The sequence below is a fragment of the Pygoscelis adeliae genome, unplaced genomic scaffold, assembly GCF_000699105.1.
Source record: "Pygoscelis adeliae isolate BGI_AS28 unplaced genomic scaffold, ASM69910v1 Scaffold4, whole genome shotgun sequence".
NCBI classification, from domain to species: domain Eukaryota; kingdom Metazoa; phylum Chordata; class Aves; order Sphenisciformes; family Spheniscidae; genus Pygoscelis; species Pygoscelis adeliae.
The window spans coordinates 18255977-18281366 of record NW_008824986.1 but is presented as its reverse complement, the minus strand read 5'-3'; the positions used below and the strand labels follow the sequence as shown (position 1 = coordinate 18281366).

Sequence of the window (25390 nt, the reverse complement as noted above, 5' to 3'; positions counted from 1 at the left end):
GGAACGTGTTGATGAATGTTGGATTGCTCTTCACTGTTTTCCCTTTACGATGCCTCTATCGTGGAAGCAGCTTGCTAGCAGCAGATAAGTTTCTATATCTCATTGCCTGTCAAATTCCTCGGTCCATGTGATAAAGCAGTTTCATGCGAGGCAGGAGGAGGAAGAGGACAGCGTTCATGCAAAGTCTCTGATTGCAGCAGGGGTCGGAGGAGCTTGGCGGGCATCTCCAGAAGGAATTGTAGGGAGTGGGTGCTGCCGAGCATGGGAGAGAAGCGCTGGAGCTCTGGAGTTCACAGAACAAAAAACTTGTCCTTTTTCAGTTGATGTGAGCAGGCTGTTACAAGTTAGTAGTACAGATTGTGTTATCAAATCCTGTTAATTATGAATTAATGAACAACAACTCTGGAAAAAAGAGTTGATACAATTATTTAGTAGCTTGTGACATGGTGATCAGATTTTCAGCTCTTTCTATGTGATGCTGGAATTAAAGCTGAAACTGCTGATTCAAACTGCAGACTGGCATATTTTAAATCAATAAGCTTATAACAATAAGAGAACAGATCTAGCTTAAAATTAAATATTGTTTCCAAATGCAAAATCATTCTATTTTGCTAGTGTTATAACTTGTTAACAAAATGCGTTTAAATGTGTCACCCTCTCTCTACCACATTGTACTTAATTTTTTTAATTGCTCCTCAGCTTAGGAGTAAGTCTGTGCTTGATGGCTTAAAAATGCTGAATCTTTGTTAGCATAAAAAAAATGTAGCTAGATGTGTATCAGCTCATCACTGTGACTTTACAGTGGAGACTGTTGGGTTTTTATCCAGCCTAGTCTGGTTTGGCTTTATTCATAAGCTGAGTGGAGTAAATGAAGAATAAGTGTTTAAAAATTGAACTTTTTCCAAAGTAGTTATAAGCCTTAAAACTCTCTTCCACTCAATACTGATTTAGTAATTTCAACAACAGCCTGTGTTTTTAGGATTTTTTTTTTCCCCCTTCACTGATAGAACTGTGTTCAGTAATGATGACCTCCTTAGTAAATGTTGATATTTAGAAAGTCAGTTTAATAAACATACAGCTTTTTGTTTCCCCTCTGCTCAAGCTGGATTTACTTCTTAACAGTTCGGTTGTAATAACATGAGGGTTTTCTCTGTCTGCTAATGACCAGTGACTCTTCATAGAAAAGAATCTGTTAAATGTGGAACCAGTTTTAAGATTTGGCTTAGTTGTATACCTTGGCATGTCAGGTTAAAACAATGTCAGTAGAGTTATTTGCAGCTGACGCTCTCTTAATTCTGTTCCTTCTAAAGGACTTATGCTGTTAATTGAGACTTTCCAACAGTACAGTCTCTGCTGGTTATCAGCGTGGAGTGCTAGGAAACGTGTTTTGTGTTGTGTCATCTTTAGGCTGGGGAGGGTCTTGGTCAAAGGGGGAACTGTTTTCAGTGGTGAACAGTTGCTGCTATTGCCCAGTGTCTACACCTCAACGTAGAGAGAGAGATGTAGGGTTTCATGTCAAACAGTTCAGTTTGAAGTTTGTCTATATACGTAATTGGAGTAACCTATAATTAGTTCTCTTAATTTTAAGTTCAATTTATCCATGTTTCTGGATTAACAGTAGTGCAGCTACACAAATCAGTGACTGATGATTGCTGAATCAAATCTGTTTATTCTCAGCTAACCATCTTTAATTGTAAGGATGGTGATAGACCATTATTCTTGACATAGGCTGTAACTTAAGACTGAGTTAATTCTTCTAATAAGCTAAAGCAGTCAAGCCCCCAAATATTACAGTTTAACAACAACAAAACAAACCCCTTTGCATTCTGTTTGCGGTCTTTGAATATGTGTTCCCTAAAAAAAAAAAAAAAAATTAAAAAAGTTATGAAACACATGGTATTATGAAACACATTGTAACTCACGAGCATTCTGATCATGGTTATAATACATTGAACAAATTGCCTTGATGTTTGGAGTCCTAACCTGCTACTGTGAAGGTACGGAAGGAGGTAACTTCAGGAATGTTTTCAAAGGAGGAATCCTGTTGATACTGGTCTCAAGCCTCTAGAAGGCAGTGTGTTCAGAAGGCATCAGTGTCACTTTCAGTACGTTGGCATATGGGGTCTGGGATAGCAAAGCTGGGTTTTTACCTGGCTCCCAGTAAGTAGAAGCTTGAGCTACAGTTATGTTTGTATGATTGAACTGCAAGTTCACTGGTAACATCTGAGCCAGGGAACTGAACACTGCAGTTCCCATGCCAGCATTTTGCCTTTGCTAGTCATAAAAGCGAGAATGCTTGTTATAAGGAAACTGAAGTTTGCAGGTAGCAAAGCGACTCTTCAAAGACTGAATTAAAAGTTGGATAAAATATATACCACCTATCAAAGACTTCCTTTTTTTTTTTGGTTGCTACTTTTTATTTTTAAGAGGCAAGGAGGGGTTTATAGCAGAGTTAAGGAATCTCTTAGAAACAAGGAGACATCTTTCAAAAGTTGAAGTTATGTCCAAAGAAAATAGAAAGAAAAAAAACCCCACACCTCTCGCAAATTAAAATATAATAAGTCTGGCCAAAAGATACTCTGAGAAAGAATTTGCTAAAGATATGAGAGCCTGCAATAAATCATTTAAATTGAATCATTTCAAGTACATCAGAAATGGACGTCCTGCCAGACAGACTGGAGAGCTGACAGATGACTGAAGTGTAAAAGAAGTGTTCAGAGAAGATAAGGCGCAGAATGAAAGCTAAGTCATTTGTATGCAAGTGGACTTTCCTGAGAGATTCTCATGCAGGAACTTTGCTCTGCAGGTGATATTTTGAGAATTGGTCTCAAATTGAAATGTTGGTAGAAGAGATTTTTTTTAGAGGTAGCAAATTGCCAGGAGTAGGTAACATTTGCCCAAGAGATCTTAAGGTAACTGCATGTAACAATACTGATCTGGCAACTGTGATCTGTTACTCAGGATCAAAGGCAGGAAAATAGGCAAACACAATTTTGATATATTAAAAGCATTCCAGAAATAGTCAGGGTACCACAGACCAGCAGGTCTGTACAGACAAGTTGGTATGTGTGATTAGAAACAAATAAAAGCCACAGAATTGGTAAACATGTGTGCATATATTGTTTATCTCATGTTTTGAGAAAAGTGCACATGTACATTTCAAATAGATGGTCTTTAGCGTTATGGTGGATGTGCAGTTAATTGGGTCTCTTCTTTTTCCTTCCCTGCAGCTTGCAGAATTGAAATGGAATTGAAATGTAAAATGCAAAAAAGCAATTGTTTGTTCTGTAATTATGTAACTTTGTGAAGAATATAGTTAATAACCAGAAACAGTATACTATACTGCAATGTAACTTTTTGTTAAATTAGATAGATGTCAATAAACAATTAGATCATAAGAAATAGTGGACTGAAATTAACTGTATTGCATCAAGCGCACTAAATGACCCGTACGTAGTCAAAATCAGTGACTGCCAATGTACGTTAATTTAGATGTGAATGTTTGTTCAGTTTTGGTCAGGTTCTGACCACAAGATGTAGGTAAAGCTTAGTTTGTGGTGAATGTGGTATATGGTTGGTAAGTAGACTCCTATGAAATCGGCCAAGTCTGAATTTTCTCCCGTCTTCGTAAGTGATTCAGTCTGATGCATGTCAATGCATGTGGCTTTTTTTACATTGCTGATGATGCACACCTCTTGGTAAGAGCATACAAAATGAATAAGGTGTAGTGTCTTCCTGGCATCAGATACAAAGGTTCAGGAAAAATGATTCTTTGGACTAATAGTGGCTTCGTGCGAGTTATTCCATGGGTACAGCCTCTTTAAGGTGTCTAACTTTGTGTATGGATCGAATACATTTTAAGTTCCTTTGGTGTAAAAAGTTTGCATTGGAATTAAACATCAGTGTTTTCCTCAAATGTTCATCATAAGTGTGTGAATTTATGAACTGAAGGAGGGAATGAGCATTTTACAAACTTCGTATTTTCTGCACAAGAGAAAAGACCTGACTAAGAGAAAAAAGTATTTGATACACTTGTTGCAATGATGTCTCCCTTGAAGGAGTAAACAGTTGCACAAAGCAGTAAGGCTGTGTGCTGTGAGGAGTTTTTTTCAGCTACTTATCCTAAGCGGAAAGAAGTTGCATTTCACCAATTGTATATAAAGTTGCTGGTGACCTGTGGGTGTTTGAAAAGAAACTGGGGAAAAAAACCTCAATGCTGATTTGTGTAAAAAATTTTAATACCTTAATGATGGTCAAATAGCTTTTGAAGTGAAACAGATTTACACTAGACCAGCCGAAAGGCCTTCTCCTGCATCTGTCAGCTATATACCGGTTTTATACCAAGGAATCTCAAAATGAGGAAAGGTTACCAAAGAGGTCAGGTTACTTCCACTGAAATTTTTTTTTTTTTACCTAATTTGTCCTCCAGGCTTTGGGGAGATACACTGTAGATACATTTATGCTGTTTTCTTTGAAGCATAAAACATCAAGTTTGCACCGTTATTATTTTGCATGCATTGTGTCATGTGGAAGAAAGCATATGTTTGTAGGTGGGTACTGATAACCTTGCATGATTTAGAAAAGTATTCAGAAATCTTTTCATCTTCACCGTAACTTACAATGTTGCATGTTTGCCATGAATCATGCCTCAGAAGATCTAGCTGTGGTATACGGAGGTGAGTTTAAATTAGCTTTTACCAAATAGATTTCGGATCAGCTGTAACCTATGTATTGCAGTGAGTATAGCAAGATGCTTGTAGTGGGCTGATGGATGTGAGGGGTTTGTTGTTGCTTTGATTCAGCTTTCAACATGGACTGTTAAAGATTTTCTAGTATAAAGGAGTACTTTGCTTATTTACATGTCATGCTAACATTGAAATGTAAAGATTGTAGTACCACACTGAGGTCCAGAAGTGTGAGTTGTGTAATGCATTTGCTAACTCTGGCTCATTTTTTCTTTCTCGACAGCAATAATAGAATACAGAAGACAGTCTTTGAGATGTACATTAGCTTCGAGCATTTACTGGGAGCAGGAGGGAAAGCATTATCATTGCTTTAAAAATCTCTTATGGAACTCGTTAAACACCATTTCCTCTTAAACTAGTTTGCTTTATAGTAGTCTCCATGGACAGACGTTTTCCTAATGAAGCAAATTTGTATTTTGATCACAAACCAAATAAAATTTAAATCTACTACATTTCCCCCGTTCCTCCTCCCCTCACTTTTCTTCCTCCTCTCTTCCCTGCATGTTGACGTTTTTTTATTTATATTTTTTTAAGGAATCAGACATGTATTTTCACTTAACGTTTGTTATGTTAGCAGCTCCTGCACTTTGTATTCTGAAATCTTTTTTGTGCCACTTTTGTGACATTTTCTCACAGCATATTTTAGTCTACATTCACACTACTGTTGCCAGGTCTTGGTATTTGCTTGGTACTGCTAGGTACTCATTTTATACTGTGTTGTATTGTAGTGCAGAAAGTTAGTATGTAATATGGCTTGTTGACTGGAGCAATGTAAAAGACCCCTTTGCCTCTGAAGCTAGTGAGATGCATAGAAAAAACACGTCAGAATGTACTACCCATCGTGCTGTGTGGATCGCAAGAATTGAATGAGTAGGCTCTTGTTTTTAAATCCAGCATTTGCCATTTTTTTTCCCCTTGGTATTTAAAATAGCTAAGTGATTTCTTCTTATGTGTTTCCTCGGTCTTGCATGTAGCTTGCTAGTGCTTTAGAGTACCGTGTCTTGCATAACTTGAGATGTCTGCAATATGGATGTCTGCTTGTGACTTATGTGCCCCTGTTGCAATCACTGTAAGTTTACAGTGCAGCCAATGAAGTCTAAAAAATGACTCACTTCATCCTAGAGAGAGACTTTAATTAGGCAATGAATTCAAATGTTATGTAAATAGCTAAAGTTAGGCAAAAAGAATAACACGCTAGGACCTAATGGATTCATGAACACAAATGTTGAAGGTGTTAAGTTTTAGCAGTTCATACATAATATGAATGATAAATGAAAACTATTACTTTAGGACTTAGGAATTTTCCTTTCAGACCGGGAACTTTTAGATACTGGGTGACTTTGTTCCTGATTCAAATTCCGGAGAGAGAAAAACTTAAATCATCCTAAGTGACTCACAAATTATTTAACGATAAAGTATGAAATGTGGTAATTCACGCACTGAACTCGTCTTGTAGGTTCATATGGGTGCTATTTATCCTTAACCATTATGTAATGTAAGTATTTCTAGGCACCATCGAGCACCTTCCATATTTCAGTAATTATTCCAATGTATGTGATACATATTGCCTATTCATTCATGTGGGCACTTTCTCAGCATGAGTAAATGCAACTTCGTTGTGCTACAAGCTGAATGTGAAAACTAGGGATTTTCGAAACCCCTTTTGCATTCTTTCAGTGTGAAATTCTTTGCTGTGTAGCAAATCTGAGAGCTGTGCACCACTTAAAACCTCACCACTACTCACCCATAAGTCTATTTTGGGATGTAAGTGGTATGCAGGCTTGGAGCCCTCTCTGCATCTGATTTTTAGCCTTAGTCACTTAAATTTATCTCCATCTTTGAAACATCATGCCTGAATTTAAATGCTAAATCCTTAAGAGCAGAAGAATTATGGTATTTATTTCTGGGACACATCTTCCATGCTTTTAAGTGATGCACAGATCTGGATAGGTTTGCTGCACAAGAAAGAATTTTGCTTTGGAGAAGAAAAAGTAGAAAGAGAAGAGACTAGCCTGCAAACAGTTGTGTTTGGTTATCCAGTTGGCATACATGCACCTGCAAGATTCACTTGAATGGTTTCTATTTGTAGTGTTCAGCTGAGTCTTACTGATGCAGTGAAATCTTACTGATGTCGCTTTTAATATCTATCAATATTTTTGCAGCCTTCTATCAAAGTGTTACTGAAAACTGAGCCTGAGAAACAATTTTGAAATTGATAGCTATTGATTTAATACCCATTCTAATAACTGTGGGTGGAGTGAGAGTCATTTCTAAGCTACACAATTTCTTGAGCGGCAGCTACAGCACTGTCACCATCCCTTAGTTTGCTGAAATATCTTAGATTTTGAGGTAGGTCTAATTAATCTAAAAATCCCAGAGGGATTAAAGGCTTTAAAACTTCACATTGTTTTGCTGTTTAAATATAGCGTTGCCTTGTATTGCCCAATATTTAGGATAAATGATGTATTAAGTCATGTATAAGTAATAAATAATAATAATGTTGTTGTTTGTATTGCAGCACTTTGTGTGAAAAGAATAGTCTTGGAGAGCTGGTCTATGTGCCTTGGAGGTAATGGGGCTGCTCAGTGCAACTGCTGCTGTGTGCCCTTGCTTCCACCTCCCTTCCCCCGTGCCGTCTTACCCACTGTAAAACTGGATTGATCACATACAGAAACTTTCTGTGTATGTTTCTAATATATGAGAAAGTCAGGTTTTGCTGTGGCAGACAGTAAGCTATGAAAGAAATCATCCCCCAGTGGATTTGCCCGATGTTGAGTAGCTAAAAGTGAAATTACGGGAAGAATGATGAGTGCTGTTCTTGCTTTCAAGCAGCAGTGGAACTATTCCTGTGACAATATAGTGAGATTGCTTGCAGGCTAAAGTGTGCTATACATTTGTTTTTAAAAAAAATTGTGCTGCTTCTGTTTACCTGTTACTGAGTCATTGGTTCCAAGGGAGTAAAAAGAGAAGGTATTTTAAGCTATTCGTACAAATTCATACTTTCCAGTCAACCATAGGATTTGGATTTACTTTCCTTGGGAAACTGTAAATTACTGAAAGTCCAGTCCTCTACTTTTGTATTTTCCTAGTGATAACGCTGCGTGCTTGTGTAGGTGTTTCAGAGATGATACCAATCTTCCTGAAGCATAGGTCTAAACTTGAGAGATCCGTATTTAAAAAGGTAATGTTTAAACACTTCATCAATCTTGTTTGGTAAAAGAATATTGTTCTCATGTTTGTTTCATTACTGTATGAACACAATATCGCAGTCTTATTTCTGTAGAATGCTTTTCTTTCCACACACTGGTACACAAGCCTGTAGTTTTAGCAAACCCAATTTATTCAGCAAAATACGCAAGATGGTACCTTGGTGTGCCTTTTTGTAAGGGGGATAGCCCTTCAATAGTTACTTCTTACCTTAGGTACTGGTCTTGAAAATTGTCAGGTGCAAGTATTTTCTTATTAGTGTTATTCTTCTGCATATCTGTGCAGTTTGAGAGGTTGCCCCTGGTTGAGTGGTCCAGCAAATCAAAAGGTGTTAATAAAGATCAAAGGAGCTCATTTTCACTGGTGGTATTGGAGCTGAAGAAAAAATGCCAGTAATATATATTAGAAGAGTTGCTGTGTGCGGCTTTACCCAGCAAAAAGGAATCCATATGGATAATTTGGAATTTTTAAATGGGGGCTGGCTTGGGTTAAGGGAGGAAAAATACATGTTGTTTTTGGTTTTTAAATATGTTAGAGGAAAAAGATGAGCTGTGCATGTAGCCTGGTGAGTTTATTCCAGAGTGAGATGAAATTTCCAGGTGCTTGGCAGGGTGGGGTTTGTAGATGTTACCCACAGCATCCTCCTTTTACGTACTCTGTGCCTTTCCTGAAATCCCAAGGGTGGCATGAGGGGATTATATTCATAAGAAAGACTCTAAAGGGCTGAATTCTGCCTTAAGTTCTGGAGCTTCAGGGCTGCAAGTATTGGGAAGATTACTTAACCAATAAGTAATAATTACAAAAAAGTAGTAATTACTTACCAATAAGTCTTACTCTAGTATGGATGGAGCCAAGCCTCCAGCAACTTCATTGTAAAAGCGCTGATCCCAAGTAAAAGTAATGGCTTTTGTGAAGTGCCCCCAAATCTACCTGTTTGGCATCAGCCAATGTGAAAACATCTTGGCAGAGCTGATATAGACACACGGGTTTCTGAGACCGTCCCACCTTGTCTCTGCCAGTAAGTGACAGTCGTGTCCATCCTGCGCGCTGAGCCTGGCTTTGCCAGCAGCTCCCCATCCCCCCCTCCCGCTGCCCTCTCCCCCAGATAACTTTATCCTCATAACACAGATACGCAGCGCGCAGGTCTGGATTTCATTTCTTCTTCTTCAGCTCTGTGCGATCTCGCGCGCATTCCTAATGTGTTACCAACAGCCTGCGTCTCTGAAAGCGCGGTATCAGCTTTCAGCGGCAAAAGCTGAGAGAGGAAACAGGCCGGTTCCTCTGTGTGCAAACAGCTGGACAGTTGTGGATGGAATTAATTGCTGATATACACTGGCTGTGTTTTTTCTTCTCATGTCACTTCCTTTGCCGCTGCGAAAGGCAAGTTTTTTTAGGCTTTGAAAACAGCGCAGACCTCAGCGGTAGTGATGAAAAAGTACTGAAATATGTACGCTTACTAGGATTTGCATACAAAATAAAACCTCTCCTAAGCTGTAACAAACAGCACTGTTGATGTCAGTATTCAAATTCCAGCTGCACCTTGCAAAAGTAATTTCTGACTTTGGTTTTTAGCTTGAAAAAATCTGTTAGGGGAGATTTGGCTTTCTGAAAGTAACAGTATTTTCTGAAAATAGGAGTCTGAAGTTGAGCATTGAAAGTAATCGGTTCTGAAAATGGTTGTCTTCCATCTATAGTCATGGAGCTATTATGTCCGATGGACTGATGCTGCTTTAGCCCAATGTGAAACAGTCAAGTTGCTGAAAGTCATGTTCCAGGCCAGCAGTTATGGGAAATTTATCACGGGGTTGGAAAATATGCATGTTATCAACAGGGCTGCATGTCTGCCTCGAGGCTTCACTCAGCCCATAACAATGCAAAAACGAACCACCCATCACAAATCAAAAAATGCTGTCAAAAGTAGTTTCTGAGCGTTAATGGTGTCAGAAGCTGCAGCGTGCTGGGTTTAGTTGTAAAATCAGTGGAAAAATGTGTAGTATGTATTGTTGAAGATAATATTTTGTTAGCTTCCACCCTGTAAGTCCCGCAGATATTTTTCCCCTTGTTTATTAAACTGTTCTAAATGCACTTTTGTTTTATGGAATTGTTACGCCTCCCCTACTAGCAGGCTTATGCTGCCATGCAATTTACTCAGGGGAACATCTATAAGCTCTTTTGCCAAAATAACTACAACTATCCTAGGGATTTTACTGATACACAGTAATTGCATATCATATATTTATAAATAGTCTGATATGTAGAATAGATTGCTTATTTAAACAAATGCTAGGGAAAGTTTTTGTTGTTTTAAGACCTGGTCCTAATAACTAAATAAATGAAGTTGTACAAATATGCTGAAAATGTCCCCACCAGCTTGTATTGTGCAATTACTTCTACCGCGAGATGACTATTTTAAAGGTCCCACTGAAACCAGGGCCATTATTTGTGGTAAGAAATACTGTGCAGAGTGAGGAAGGGGTGACAGACTAAGAGCTTAAAATTAAAAATAAAATAAAAAGTTACACAACTCTTGGAAGGAGCCAGGCTTTCAGTCACAGCACCCACATCAGCCAAACTCTGGCAGAGACTGCTGCAGAGATCTGTGCGACTGTACTTGCAGCAAATACAAAGGAGTGCATCCTAGTGTAGCCTTTCATGCAAGGGATTTCCGCTGCGAACTTGCATCTGTCATGGCTAATAGCACGCGAGGAGACACCGAACCAAGCCTGGCTCACATGGCACGCAGGAAGTTCAGCTGTAGTAACTCGATTGTAAATCTGAGCCAGAGAGTCAAGTATGCTCAAACCGTGGCTGTTACTTCAAAGAATAAAGGCTGCCTCTTTTAAAGGCTTCTAGTTTTTATAGCTATACAAAAGTTAACTATTACATAAGTCATATGTTGCATATATGTGTGCATATATATGTATGTTGATATTTTAAATATGCATGTAGCATAGGCACCCTGTCCTGTATATGTCATGCTAAGTACTTTTTTGGCAGGTAACAGAAGTTATGGAAACAGTTAAAATTCCTGTGCAACGCTGGATTACTTATTTGTTTGGAAGAGTGGGTGGTGTTTGGAGGGGGGGGAAAAAGGCAGATCTGTACTTTAAAACCAAAGTGTAAAAGCTTTCTGGACTGTTTTTTACCAGAAGGTCTTTTTGTCAATTTGTGTTTTGACAGAAAGGTCTGAATATCAGGAACACAGTTCTGGCTTTTGTACTCCAGTGTCTCTTGTTAGTAAATATTTAAGAAATGATAGAGCTGCAGTTAGTTTTATGGCCAGTAACCAACCGTGTCCATTTCAAGGCACTGAACAATGTATGAGAACAGTGCTCTTAACTGCCCCGTTAGTGCAAGAAGTTGTTGAAGTTTAGAAACTGATTGCTTTCTGCTCTGGCTTCATGTTATTTCCTAATTCACTTTAATCTAGTGCCTGTCTGAATGAGAGATTAAAAGTGGGAAAAAACCCAACCAGTTTTTAAGAACTGATATAGTACCTGGGCAATTTCATTTCATCCAACAGTGAGTATCTTGATCCAGAGAGTCTGCAGCTGCATTTTTCTATGGGTTACATGACAGGCTGGTGGCATGATTTGCTTTGCAAACCTGTAAAAGAGTTCGTGTTTGTGAATCTTGTAGCTGTGGTTTTTCTCCACCCTTTTCTCATGAATAAACTTGAAAAATATTTGGGACAAGATTTCTCTGGACTCGCCACATCTGATGATATCTTTTTCAACTATGGTCTTTGTATGTATGTACTTCTAAAACAATTGGGAGGTGTGGTGCAATGTGCTTCCTTGGAGGGAGGAACGCTGTTAGTAAAGATTACTAATTCTGTGAGAAGAGTCAACCACACAACATGCTAATACTGTAGCTGGGAGGAGTCTGTAGCTTTGGTTCTTAACTCCCTTGGGTTTTGCCAGACAGTGACCTGAAGCAGAGACGCGTTCAGTTAGTTATGGTGAAACATCGAAAAGATTTTAATCTTCCCAACAACTACATACCTCAACATACTAATAAGTTCAGTGTCTTAACCACCTGACTTGCTACATGAAGTAATTATGTGTAATTAATAAATATTTCAAATTGTTCTGCGTCTGACTTACAAGCCTTAGTTGACTAATCAAATACACAATTTGGCAGTATTAAAACTCGAGACATCGTTGCATGAACTTTGTGTAAGAGTGGGTTCATTCAATAAAAAATAAAAGGAGCATTTAAAGAGCCTTTTATTCCTGTCATAAAGATGCTTTGTGCTATTGCCGTTTGTGTATTTGACAGAATGGTTGGGGATGGATGCTGCAGAAAGTTGTCTTGTATTTTGATTGTCTTCTATTTCAGACTTGCATGATTTTTATCTTCAATGTTGTGACATGACTGGTGAGTTACAATTTCTGTGTTTGAATGGGGCTCTCCAGTGTAGTTAGTATCTGCATCATCCGTAAATCAGTTACTCCCTGTTTGCCTCAGTTCTGCATATTACGTTTTTTTGAGGAGTATGTGATCTGATTTTGCTTCCACTTAAGTCAAGGAGAACGGCAGCCTCAACAGGACTGGGCTCTGGGTTGCAAGTATATGCTGGCAGCTAAAGTGAGCGCAACCACATTGGCCACAGGGCTGATTCTGCCATGGTGCAGTACCATGAGTTGCTGTACTGGCCTTTGAGGTTTTAATTTTAACTCCATGAAATAAATCAAATATGTCTGGCTTTGTTTTGTGGGTAGTTTTTTTTACAGCTGAGCAGAAATAGGTAGGTAATTTTGACTTATTTTGCCTAATTAATTTGCTGCTCTAAAATGCAGCACAGCACTTGGTCACAGTTACAGCAATTGTTGCACTGTAGTTCCTGATCTCAGTTTATTGTATCAAAGTAGTTAAACTTCTGTGAGTATATGTGCTAATGGACTTTTATCATGTGTGTAAGTAGCAGCAAGCTAGATATTCTTCTGTATCAGTCATTGCAGCAGGAGATAATAGAGTAGTCTGTTCTCATTTAAAGCTACAGAAGAATAAATGAAGCAGCCTTCATTAATGTGTACTATGATAGCATTGAATGTCTTAGATTACATCAGATAGTTGGTCAAGTGTTTATCATAAGAAATCTATTTTTAAATGCCAATGAAATTGAATTTTCTGGTGTCCAAAAAAAAAAAAAAAGGCAAAGCACCCAAGCATTTTAAAATGCATAAACATGAGCGGGGAAGAAAAGATGAAGAAAAAGCTTCTAACTTTCAGTACATTAATCATGCTTTCAACATCTGGAATTAAGGTTTTTCTTAAATGCAGTTTTGAGATATGCAGTATTAATCTCAAAGTTTTGTGAGGGCACGCAGAACTTAGCCTAGGAGTCAGATACTCAGTTCTGGCATTAGGTTTTCTTTGCATTGTTTCCACATTCTGGCACTCCACTGCATTTCCTCGCCTCACTGAGCACTGAAAGGGACATAAATTGACAGAACTAGATTTTTCTGACTGGTGCAAGGGAAGCAGCCTGAAAGATAAACTTTAACCTATCATCCTGTCAACAAATTTGCATTGTTACAGAAGTAAGAATTTATATACCGTGGAGTCAAGAATAGTATGCAGGGACAATGCATTAAGATAAAAAACATAACTTCAGATATGTACTATGTTTTTCAGCCTAAAAACAGGAGCTAAACGTCCCACTATCTGATTTGCTTTTCCGTAATTTTGCCATAAGAAAAGTTCTGAATATTTTTGCTGGCCTAAAGCGAGGAATTTCTAACTACAATAGAAGTTGAACAAATTAATGGGAAAATTATGAAAGAATTTGGCCTATCACTGTGGTTTTGGGATGGCTAACTTCTCTTAGCAGTCTACACTGTGTCTTCAGCATGCCACAGTTCAGTTATGCAACCTTGGGAAATTTCTCTCCCACTGAATGCACTTGTCCTTTATTAAGGCTAATGGGAGTCATGTGTTTGTGTCAGTGGGAAAGCAGACCCTGGCAAATCTTTCTGGTAGGTTTGGTGGAAACAGAGCTCACGTTCATTATTGCTATGTTCTGGGCTGTTGGATGTCTCATTAGCGGGACATTAATGATGTTCAGTGCACTTCTTTATTGGACAAGAGGATGTGGTGAAAATATAAAATGAGTGACTTCTCGATCTTATCATTTCCTGTATTGTTGGATTAACTTCTGTCTGCTGTGTCCTTTCTGCCATCCCAGTACTTAAACGTTATTTCCTGCAACCTGGTGGATGTGGCGCTGTGACACTGGGGGTGCTCCAGCCCCGCTGTCGGGCCGCTCTGCCCTGAGCCCGCGCTGCGGCTCCCCTCTCCCTGGAAGCTTACTGCAGCTCAGTAGCAACCATTATATTTTCAGTCCTTCTACAATTTAAGGCAGGGAACAGATCGTAAACATTGATCAGGTAGGAACCAAATTTTAGCTGTGGGACTGTCAGTGTAGTATCTTTTATAGTGATAGCCACATGCGGAGGGAGTAAACATGGTTTTGCACAAATCCGCAGGGAAGGGCCCACGGGCGGTGATGACCAAGAGCCATACCACCGCTTTGCTGAGCAGATGTTCCTGCAAACTGCCTGCTAACAAAAACAACCCCGCCATCGCCCCACCGAGTCGTGAGGCAGGCAGGCCCCCTGTGAAGTGAGCCCTTGGCCAACTGTCCTGCAATGCACAGTGGGAGTTCTCTTCCCCTCCCCTCAGGAAAAGCCAGCTTTCGTGTTTTATCTCGCCGAGGCAACCGTAAGAGAACAATAGGCTATTACAGCATTAGAACAACACGGGCTGTGACTGACCCCCTCATTACTTCCTTGTGCAGGCGAGGCTAAAAGGAGAGGTTGGCTGCCCTCAGAGCTAATTTGGCAGCCGGTGCGTGGGGGCCTGGGCTGGTGGTGGGTGTGAGGTGAGGGTGGCCATGAGGGAGCATGGAGGGCTTCCCCTCAGGGCTGCCCCCTGTGAAAGGGAAAGAAATAAACATAGAAACAGAGTGTTGGCAAAGTAAAAGTGTTTGGTTTGTTTGGTTTTTTTCTTCCTGGTACAAAAATCTGTCTTCCTTCATTCTTCAGCTTTTAAGACAAAACTATTACATCATTGGTTTTTGTCACTGTGACTGTAAGAGTGGCTGGAAATGGCTGAATCGCAGGTGAATTGTGCAGTCACAAGCAAAAAGGTGCCGGCCTCCCCAGTTCTACACGGAACAGGACAGGCAGGCTTTCACCTCCCATGCAGAGTCTGCCAACCTGATTTTATCTTGAATGCAGCCTTTGGAGCTGTTGTCCTTCCCGAGACTGCGCGCATCTGTAAGCAATTACATAAACTACACCATTGATATCTCAGAAATTAGAGTCAAACTTGCTGTACTAGGAATTTGTTGTTTCAGAGGAATAAGGATATAGGGGAATGCTTTAATCTATAAACAAAGTATACACCAGCTATGTGTGCCATTAGTCTTAAAGGTGCACTTTCGTTAGAAGCACTCTCATTTCAATGCTGGTAAAATAATGTAGAGCTGCAGAGTGGACATGCATTTTGAGAAAAGTCAGATGGGACACAACATTCAGATGTTTGCCAGTAGCTCCTCCTTTGTAAAACAGAAACAAGTTTCTTAGTCCCTCAGCTTTCGCTTGCACACATACCCTTAACAACAAAAAAAGAAACCAGCCCTCCTGATGACATTTCAGACTGTCTTGGGTAGAATTTTCCTGCCTCCATGGCTGGAGGAGGAGCCCATAATGTGAGTTATTTGTAGATCAATTGATCTCTCCATGATGAGAAACAACAAGGAGATGAAACTAGTTTTCTCTTCTGGACTGATGTACCTGTCACATGCTGAGAATTTTACGTATATTTTTTTAATGTGTTTTTCTCAAAATACGTAATAATGAAGAATTGTGGCATTCCCTTTCTCAGTAGTTGTCTATTCGTTATGTAAATGTATTCCCCAACGCCCTGACTGGAAGCCTGGTGGCAGCCTCCCAGTCAGAGCCCTCACTCTGCAGCTCTTGGGTTGCATCCGAGGGTCCAGTACCAGAGACTTTGGCATCAGTTGGATGGGGGCAAAACAGTTTCTCCATACGGGAAGAAATATTTAATAGTTACAATGTGCACCTCTTCTTTTTTTTTTTTTTAATCAGTTGAGGAAAAACAAGCGATGGCAGCAGCTGTGCCATGTGAGCGAGTGTGTCATGAGCCTGCTGGGCAAGGCATAGTGAAGGGCATTATTCCGCTGGGAGGTTGGCACTGGCCATGGCCCTCCAGAGTTGCCACAAAGGATTTTCTGTTCGACATCTAATGCAACAAGCACATTCATATGTTTGCAGAGGGTTTCCATGGAAACCGTGTAAACTGTGATGCTAGCAGACAGAGGCAAAGGTTATACTATTGTAGAGGCCCTTTTGTATTCTCTTTAAATGTTTCAGAGCAGCTATATTTCTTAACTGATACTCTGAGCCTATGCAACAAGTTGTTCAGATTTTTGGTTTAGTTTGGCGCTTTTTTTTTTTACCAAGCATTTGTCATGGTTGTACTGAGGAGGTCAGATGAGCTGCAAGAATAACAATGAAATGTGTTTTTCATTTTTATTTTTTTTACATAGAATCGCTTGAACATCGTGATTTGAATTGATTTATCTTTTTGTTAGTGGTAATGATGCAATTGGAAATGGAAGAACAAGGCACAAAAGGAAAAAAAAATTCAAGCTATTCCGCCCCTATGACATTCCCCTATGACTGTCCATGTTTGCAAAACTCTGCTTGTTCATAGGTTCAGCTTTATTATCGTGGGAGGTTTTTTAAATCACTGAACTCAGTTCTGCGCTCGTGTCTGGGCTCATGCTGCATGTCAGCGAGAGGTCCAGGTACCTGCTTGTTGTTCACCTGCTGCTCTATGAAAACGAGATCTTACCTGATCACACTATGCGCGTATTCACTCCTGCCACTTAACTTTTGAACCTATTGGTTACTTTAAGCCAAACTTGGTACAAAGGTGAAAAATAATTCTCTTGCGCATTACAAAAGTTGATGTCTGGTTAGAAGAGAAAGATGCAGGATTTTGATGCTGAGGTTGAACAGAGGTACAAGTTGCTTATTCCATCTGATCATAGGGCAATGACTAGAAAAAAGTCCAGTATAAGTGTACATAATTAATTGAACTTGTGGTCAAGTTTGCAGAACCAAGAGATAATTTAAATTCTTAATTTTAAAGTGTTTTATACTTCACTGCAAAAAGTACAGAAACCTCTTAGGTGTATGAGATGTTCCCATCTAATATAGACAAGTAACTTAGAGGCATTAATTGCGTTTCCGATCAGCATAGTTTTGAAAGCATTTGCAGTTGTGCTGTCACAACACACGAAGCAGCACTTAGTAATTACTTTTTGTGTATGTCCCATACAAGGATGAAACAGCGACTTAGAAACTATTGCTCACAGCAGTAAGCACTACAGAATGAAAAGGTGAAATGCATCGTTAGCTCAGGATAGCTGTTGACTTACTTTTGGGCAACGAGGCATGCCCATAGCCTGCTGCACCATGACAGAAGGGGCCAGGAAGGGACGGATTTGTTTGTTTACTTATTTATCCTTCTCTCTCTCATGTTTTGTTATTTAGATATTGGATGTATAATTATTAAAAGCTTTAGTATTCAGTGCCTCATTAATGTGACAGTTAAAAATGACTTCAGAAAAATGAACCAGTTGGAATAGCTCCATCATTTTAGTCTTCTAGAAACCACTAGTCTTCTAGTCCAATATCACCTGATCACAAACAACACTTGGAGTATAACAAGAAAATGAACACAGGCTAGACATAACGAATACCTATCTTCAAGTTTCATATAGCATAATTGTATAACTGCATTCTGTGAGAGACAGGGGTTGTGCACCAGGTGGAAGTGTTTTTCATTATGAATTCCAGCTTTCTGAATTTGAAGCCAGAAGTCTCAGGAAAAAGTCTGTTCATATAGCACAAAACTTTGCATGCTTTTCATCACTTCTTCCTGACTGCTTTGCAGTACAAACTCTGATCAGTTTTGATAATTTAACACAGAGGGAGAACATAATACTGATGAGGCAGGCAGAAATCAAAATCCCATAGCAATTTGCCAGACAATTAAAAAGAACAAAACAAAAAACCCACAGCAACCCATGAATGGCATCTTAAACGCTTGTTCCAATGTATACTGGAAGCATCACTCAATAATTAAGATAAAAAAAATAGAAATCCAGCTATCTCCCTGCCCAAAATAATGCAATAAATTAGCAAGTTAAAACAATGCATGTTAAAGAAAAGAGAGAAAATCTAAATACTGCCCAACTCTAAAAGCAGCATCCATTGCTACTCTTCCAGCAACCTTTGAGACCAGACTCCTGAGACCAGGTTCGTCCTGCAGATTCCTTTTTTCCTGTTTGGATTAGGAAATCAGTTCCAAAAAAGTGTGGTTCATCCACATCCCCACTGTGGCTAATGCAGAGCTCTGGCCGCCCTGGGTCGGTGTCGTCCTCCGCAGCATTCCAGCACGTCTGTGGAAGCTGTTGTGAATGAGCCTTTGGCAGGCATCTAATCACCTATTATTCAGCACTTTATTAATAAAGTTTTGTGGTATTTTTTGACATGTTCTTACATTAGTACAGAGATCTTTAATTCCTTGAACAGTGTTTAGGTTTTTAACAATGTTTAAAAAAAAAAAAACAAAAAAAAACCACCGAATATATAAGTGAACAAGGTAACTGAAAGCCATTGAAAAGATGTGATTTACTTTCACTCCTCAAGCAGACATAATCTGTATAGCCTCAGACATTTTTTTGTATCATCAGTAATTTTCTTATGGTATAAACTGAAATACCACGTTTACCTAGGATGATTTACATGAGTTATTCAAATATTCAAAAATAAGCATCACCAAAGCTCAGAACACAATGTCATTTTTACAGCAATTGTTAATTGATCTTTAAATTGGTTGCTTTTGATTCATAATTATATACTTGAGAGAAAAATTTGCTCCCACATCTCTCTGCACTCAAACTCTGAACTCCAGCCCATGGGTAACATGTCTGATATGTGCTTTCAATATAAACATGAGCAGGTTTAATTGCAAACAGGCAAATACCATTTTCAGGCCAGGTTTACAAACGAGCTTTAGAAATTAAAACAACTTTTATGTTACTTTATGAATTTTGTCATAATACGTTATATTGAAATAGTTTTATCTAAGAGACAGATCCATCTAATATATTTGTTGGCTTCAGAATATTCTTGAAATTACAAACAAAAAAACAGTAGAAGTCAAGACTGGAAGACTTGTTTGGGGAAGGACTTGAGAGAGAGTCTTTCATGCTGCATGCGTGACTGATCAAAGGCTGCATGTGCCTTCAAAATTATAACCAAGGTCTTCGCAACTGGGCTTCTGAGTCGCTGGTGCTGCAATTCATTCAAGTGCCTGGTTTGTTTCTCCTCTAAGAGAAACCATGAAGAAGCTTTTCTTCACTTGCACGACAATACTTTAGTAGAAAGTAAGTGTCTCCTGAGGCTGTCTGTGGTGGATGGTGTGTGTTTTGTGCTGCCTTGGCTGCTAGGAAATTCTGTCCCTGGTACATTGGTCCGGCTCCTCTTTAGACATGAAAATCTGCCAGTTTTAGTCACGCTTCATGCAACTCCTTAGGAAAAAAAGAGAGGACAGTTTAAATCTCGAGGAGAAGTGTTCAATGGCAGGCTGGTTTTACATTCTAGAAACAACCATCACGGATGTTTGCAAGTCCCCAGGATTTTGTGTAGCATGCCAGGATGCTCTGTGATACTGGTGTAGTTTGTTGTGGAGTGTCTCTTTTTTTTATCCAGACTTTCAGTGCTTACAAGTGATGATGGAGAAGGAGAATTATGGGATAAAAGTAGATAATTGCTTGCTTGCACTGGAAAATAACAGTAACCTAATTATGAAATATTTATATATTCTGCTTTTGACTTTTAAAAAAACCTACTTTTTCTACTGTGCTTAATGCAGATGCACCATACCCCTCACTGTGTGTCCTACCAAAGCTTTTGTTAGTAAATCTTCAGCGCTTGTTCAGGGACGTGCTGGCTACTGCTCCGGGCACATCTGCTTCTCTGTTCAGTGCTGTGGTTAAGTCCAAAATGACCCTCTGACTTCGGACTGGCTTGCTTGAAGTTCAGTGGAGTAATTTTCCATTCCTGAAGGTGTAGAAAACCTTTGGCTCTCTAAATTCTATTTGCTGTTCTAGTACCATGAGCAAAAGGTGGCAGAGGCAAGACGCACGTCAAAGGCAGGCCAGGTCAATGGGGATTAATGTACATATTTATATAGGGTAAACTTTGACTGCAAATGTAACTTTTTCTATTTACTGGTTAGGTCGTTGGTTGGAGTTTTCTTAATTATTTTGAAGCAAGCTGAAGACATTAGCAATGTGGGTAAACACAGAAAAAGTGTTGCTGCACTGCCACTGTAAATCCTAGGGATTTCCCTGGGAAGGATAATTAAAGCAACATGCTTTGAACATAGCTAATTAAGTAGCTGCCTTTTAAACTTTCAAGAAGGAGGGCCTGACTGCCCCCTGAACTTCCATGTGGCCCTTCTCTGCTCCATGTTTTCCTCTGCCCTCCTCCCCCAAATTATTTTTAACCCTGATCTCTTTGTGTATCCAGTTTAGGCCCTAGCTTCGTGGAGAGGTGTGCTGGCACAGCTAGGGGGTGGCATTTTGAGAGGTGGGGAGCTGAAACACGTGAGTTGGGAGGGGCAGGATTGCCTCAAGCCAGTCAGGAAAACATGAAAAACTGTAGCATGCGGTGTGCTTAGCTTAAGTCCTCTAAAGATGATAATTTTGTACATATTAGGCACGTGGTCATAACCTCAATCAAATTCTGGCATCATTCGTCTCACACTTTTATTGATCCCTAAAATTACTATTTTTAAATTGCAATTAAAAACCTTAAGGCAACCATAATGTTCCCACTACACCTGTTCTTCATATATGAAATCAGTATCTACAATTGTGTTGTTTTAGCTAAAACATTCTTAGTTTTTGACTATAACTATCATAAATCAGCTTTTTTGAAATGCTGTTGTTCTCTGTTTAATGTGAGAATGTATGTACAGGTCAGTAAAATGTTAAAATTCCTTTTTTGAGAAGCTAGCCAATTTATTTTGACATGATCAAGCTGATATTGATGTATTAATGTGACTTGTGTTATTGCTTCTTATTTAAAATTTATAGTAGAGTGATTCAGAGATCCCAAGATGAACTGGGGGGGATTGTGCAGGGTGTGGTGCATAATATAAATGAAGATACAATTTGTCCTGAAGATTTTATGATCAAAGGCCTGGCACAATTTCATCTTTTCTTCAAGTCTCCAGTTACAAATGTCCCCACAGAGATTAGCTGTTGGCCGGGCTTCCCATTCCTCGCTTACAAGTTAGGGAGGGCGTTGAGCTGCAATTCTGTATGGTCAGTGTGTGGCGGTGGTCTTAAATGGGGTCTGCACTGGGCTGTCAGTGGTGGTAAAGGTCAGGGTTTGATATGAAGAGGAGGAACTCCAGGGGTTTGGGCTATAAAAAGGTTTGGCTGCGTGTTGCCATACATGAGATCGGTTGTTCGTGTAAACATTTGTAAAATCCATCAGTTTCCTCATGTCAGTCATATGGGTTGCCCACCACCGCAGCCTCTGACCCTCCAGCAGAACCCAGGAGGCAGCTGCTTTGGCCATGACATTTCTCAGGATAATCAAACTGCCATAAATTAAGAAGGCTTTTGATGTGCCCTGGGACCAATAAGAGTTTTCCCTGCTATCTAATGTCACATATTGTACCAGTGACTGAGGAAGGCTCTTGCAGATTGCCAGGAGTAGCTCTTGTTACTCCAAATGGTGCTTTCCAGATTGGTGTAAATCAGTGGGATTTTAAAAAAATTATTTACAGAAAAAACTTGGTTCTTCTACTCCATAACTCTGTGTAGGTCTGCATAAAGAGTGAAATTGTTTTCCCCCTGCATCTGTGCAGTTCAGAGGAAGCCCAAGAAAAAAGTCACCAGAGGAAGTTGGAGGCTTCGCATTGCAAGAGAGGGAGAGGAAGACTGTTGCAAAATGTAAAAGGTTTTGACTGCAATCAGCTTTCCAGTTACATGTTTTTTCTCACAGATAAGTTCTTAGTTTATGTTGTAGAGAAATCCAGGTTTCATCTTTTTCAAAGGGTTTAGGGAGATTTTTCAGCTTGTGTATGTGTGTGGGTTTTGTGTTTGCATACTTTCACAGCTTACTACAGATAAGTACTAACAGAATGTAATCTTTTAATTTCGCTTTCTGTTGTCTACTGACTCGTGAAATATTTTTAGGTAACTTACCCACAAGTGATTATGTAGATAAGCAGAGATAAGTCTTTTTTTAAAAAAAATGTTTTTCTTGTCTTAAAGTTGCAATATTTTGGAAAATACTACCTTTTTCATTACCAACATCCCAGATATCTCTGAAACTAGATTAATTCAAAATACTGTCTTCCCCCCCCCCCCCGTGTTCTAGTCTGTCTCTTTGTAGCATGAATAAGAGCTGGGACATGAGAACCAAAAGTAGAAGCTGCTTTGGTGCTGCAGCATTTGCGTTTCATCAGAATCCTTAAAACCAAAAAAGACAAGCAGTTATTCCTATTGAAAACTGATTATTTACGTCTTTGTTTCTGGTTTTAAAATAAAACTGAAATATGCATTTGGGGTCAAAGCTCCCTGACATTTATTCTGAGGAGTTCCCTGACTTAAGTAAGGTCAAACACAAATAATCTGATTTTTGCTCTGCAAGTGTGGTTTACTTGTATCCCATATTGATAATAACTCTGCAGGGTATCAGTTAGTGTCAGGAATAGGTGAAGACAGAACATTAATACCCAGTAAGTGCTGACATCACTGATGGATTCTTTGAAATATGTAAATATTTGCTAATAATATTTATGACTCTTGTTCCAAGCATCCAAATGGGTTTGACATGGGTGGGTAAACGCTGTCATCTGTAAAAGAGGGGTAACAAAACAGGGTCAGCAAGAGCATAAATGCACTGCCACTCAGCGCAAATTAGGGCTGTGCTGACCCACGAGCTGGCTCTGCGAAGCGGGCTGTGCTGCTGGGAGCTGTTCCAAAGTGCCCGGACCTTCCTGTGGTCCCATGGCCTGCTGGCACGCTGGAGTTACGCATGTGTCCATGTGCTTTTATCATCTAGAACTACTGTTTAGAGATTATTTTAATAGGTATGTTCTTAATATACTTTTTAAAGTGATGAAATTTGGATGCATGGTTTATTTTCTATAATGTCTAAGCTTCGAGGTAGCATTGGGAAAGAGCTAGTACTTTTACCTTCATTTGGATTTGCCAGAAGAAACCACTTCCAGAGGAGACTTGATTGAATTCTTGCAGGTCGAGCGCTCCTGCTGCCTGTGAGCTGGCCGAGGGTGGTCATGAGCAAATGCTGCACCCAAAGAAGTGGTGCTGCTGCCATCGCTGTGCTGGCTGGCTCCTCTGCCAGAGGTCTTCTGCGTTCAGATCCTTCTCCTTTGTAGAAGTCCTAAACGCCATAAGGGAATACAGCTTCAGAAAGCTTGCAACTTGAAAATCTGCAGCAATTCATGCTGCTGTGGTCCTTACTAAATCCTCCTGGAGCAGTGGAGGTGGGAGGAGGTTTTCTGTGAGTGGCAGGCAAATTTTATCCTGGAGGAAAGTGGGAATGAGCAGAAAAATGTTAAAGGGGGGGAAATAACTTCATTTCTGTCATTGTTTTTCAGTGCATCTGTGCCTTGTGTGAGAGAAGCTTTTTGCATATGCTCTAGGGAGAGGTTTTCTTTTCCCTGGCAGCTCCTGTAAGTCTCCTTAGCTTTCTGCTACAGTGAGGACACTCTTACCAGGCAGCAGTCTTGCCTTTGGATAGAAGCAGGTTATTTAAGCTCAGTGTTCAGATATTTTTGAGTGATTTCATATCCTGTGCGTGAAATTTTAATTTAAGGCTGCTATAGAAAAACAGCTTAAACCAAGAGAAACTTACATTTCTCATCATAGAGTTCATTTTTACTATGCTTTTTCATGAACTTCAGTATAACACAGAAGATGAAAGAAAAACAGGAAAAGTGGGCGTGAGGTAGGACTGACATGCTTCTCAAGTCTAGTAAGTACACAAACTATTTACAGTTTAACAAATAATTTAATTTATTAGATGTTCTGGTGTTTTTACTTGATTTAAGGAGGTGATTTTTTTTAAATTGCCTTAGAAATAGTCCCCGTCCACAGACTCCATACTATTTCATAGGACCACTCACCCTGTGTACCCAAGCAGAGGTGACAACTATCAGCTCTCCAAAGTGCAGCTTAGTGTTGTTTCAAAATATATGCATACACTTACATATATAAATAAAACTTACATACGAGCAAAATATAACTGGGTTTTAAAACTGTTCCTGGTAAATTGCAGTGAATCAGGTACTTGTTAAAAATAACAAATAAATAAAAGGAGGAAATATAACTACCGAAAAGAAAATTTTCTTTTAAAGGAACAAATTTAGGGAAAGGGAAAAAAACAAACCAATGTGATATCTGTGGGTGACCAACCTCCTTCTCTTAAAGCAAGGTTTTAGTGACACAATCTATTATGTCTCTTTAAAGTTACAAATTAATAGTTCATATTTGCTTCCATCACACTGTTGTAGATAACTGTGTGGCAAACTGTGTTCAGCAGTAAGAGAGGATTTATAGTGAATAATCAACATGTGACATCAATCTCCCGTTTACCACTCTGACATTTCAGTGCTTTCTCATGTTTCTGCGGTGCAGCCGCCCCCTCCCTGGTGCAATGCAGGAGTACCTGTGTGCATCATCTCACCAACAAACTCCGAATGCCTCCTCTGTTGCTTCTCTGTAACCAGTTTGCTTGTGTGACTGGGTTTGTTCTGACTTGAATGTTTTGTGTAAAGAACAGTATAATCTCAAAATGTTCTTATTGTCTGCACAACCTTAACAAATTGCTAGTAAAACAAGAAAACATTGTTTTACGGAGTGAAGCAAGGAAGCCCCTACGCTGCTGACTGCTTAAGGGTGACGCAGTACAGCGATGGAAACAGCCCGGTTACGTACAGCCTTTCCTCAGCACAGGAGGTTTGATACTGGGCAAGATGAACCTTGGATCTGAACTGGAGGTTGTCCTTCTGAGACTGTTTTTGTCTTCTGTCATCCTGTCAGTGGATGATAGTGACTGGATAATTCACTCATCAGGAGTTCTCCCCATCATTAAAAACCGTCACACAGCAGTGAAGGAATACCAAAATGTGAATGATTAAAGTAGTTTGGGTCTACAGGGTTAAGCATACAAGTTCATTTATGAGCCTTAACACATGCAAATAGCATTTATGGCCATGTGGTAGAGCATATTGGATACATCAAACCATCGTTATAGGCTTGGGGTTTTTTTCCCCCCCCCCCCTCT

At 39.5% G+C, this 25390-nt stretch overlaps 1 protein-coding gene across 3 annotated transcripts in view; it reads left to right on the top strand.

Annotated features, from left to right (window-relative positions):
* ADD3 (adducin 3 (gamma)) overlaps positions 1-25390 on the top strand; it is a 69055-nt gene that overhangs the window by 5393 nt on the left and 38272 nt on the right. Inside the window, exon 4 of one of the 3 annotated variants that reach the window (XM_009325960.1) lies at positions 7264-7314. The exons of the other annotated variants lie outside the window; for them this stretch is intronic. The gene's annotated coding sequence lies outside the window, so the exon portion shown is untranslated. The remainder of the gene's footprint in view (positions 1-7263; positions 7315-25390) is intronic. 3 annotated transcript variants of the gene reach the window in all.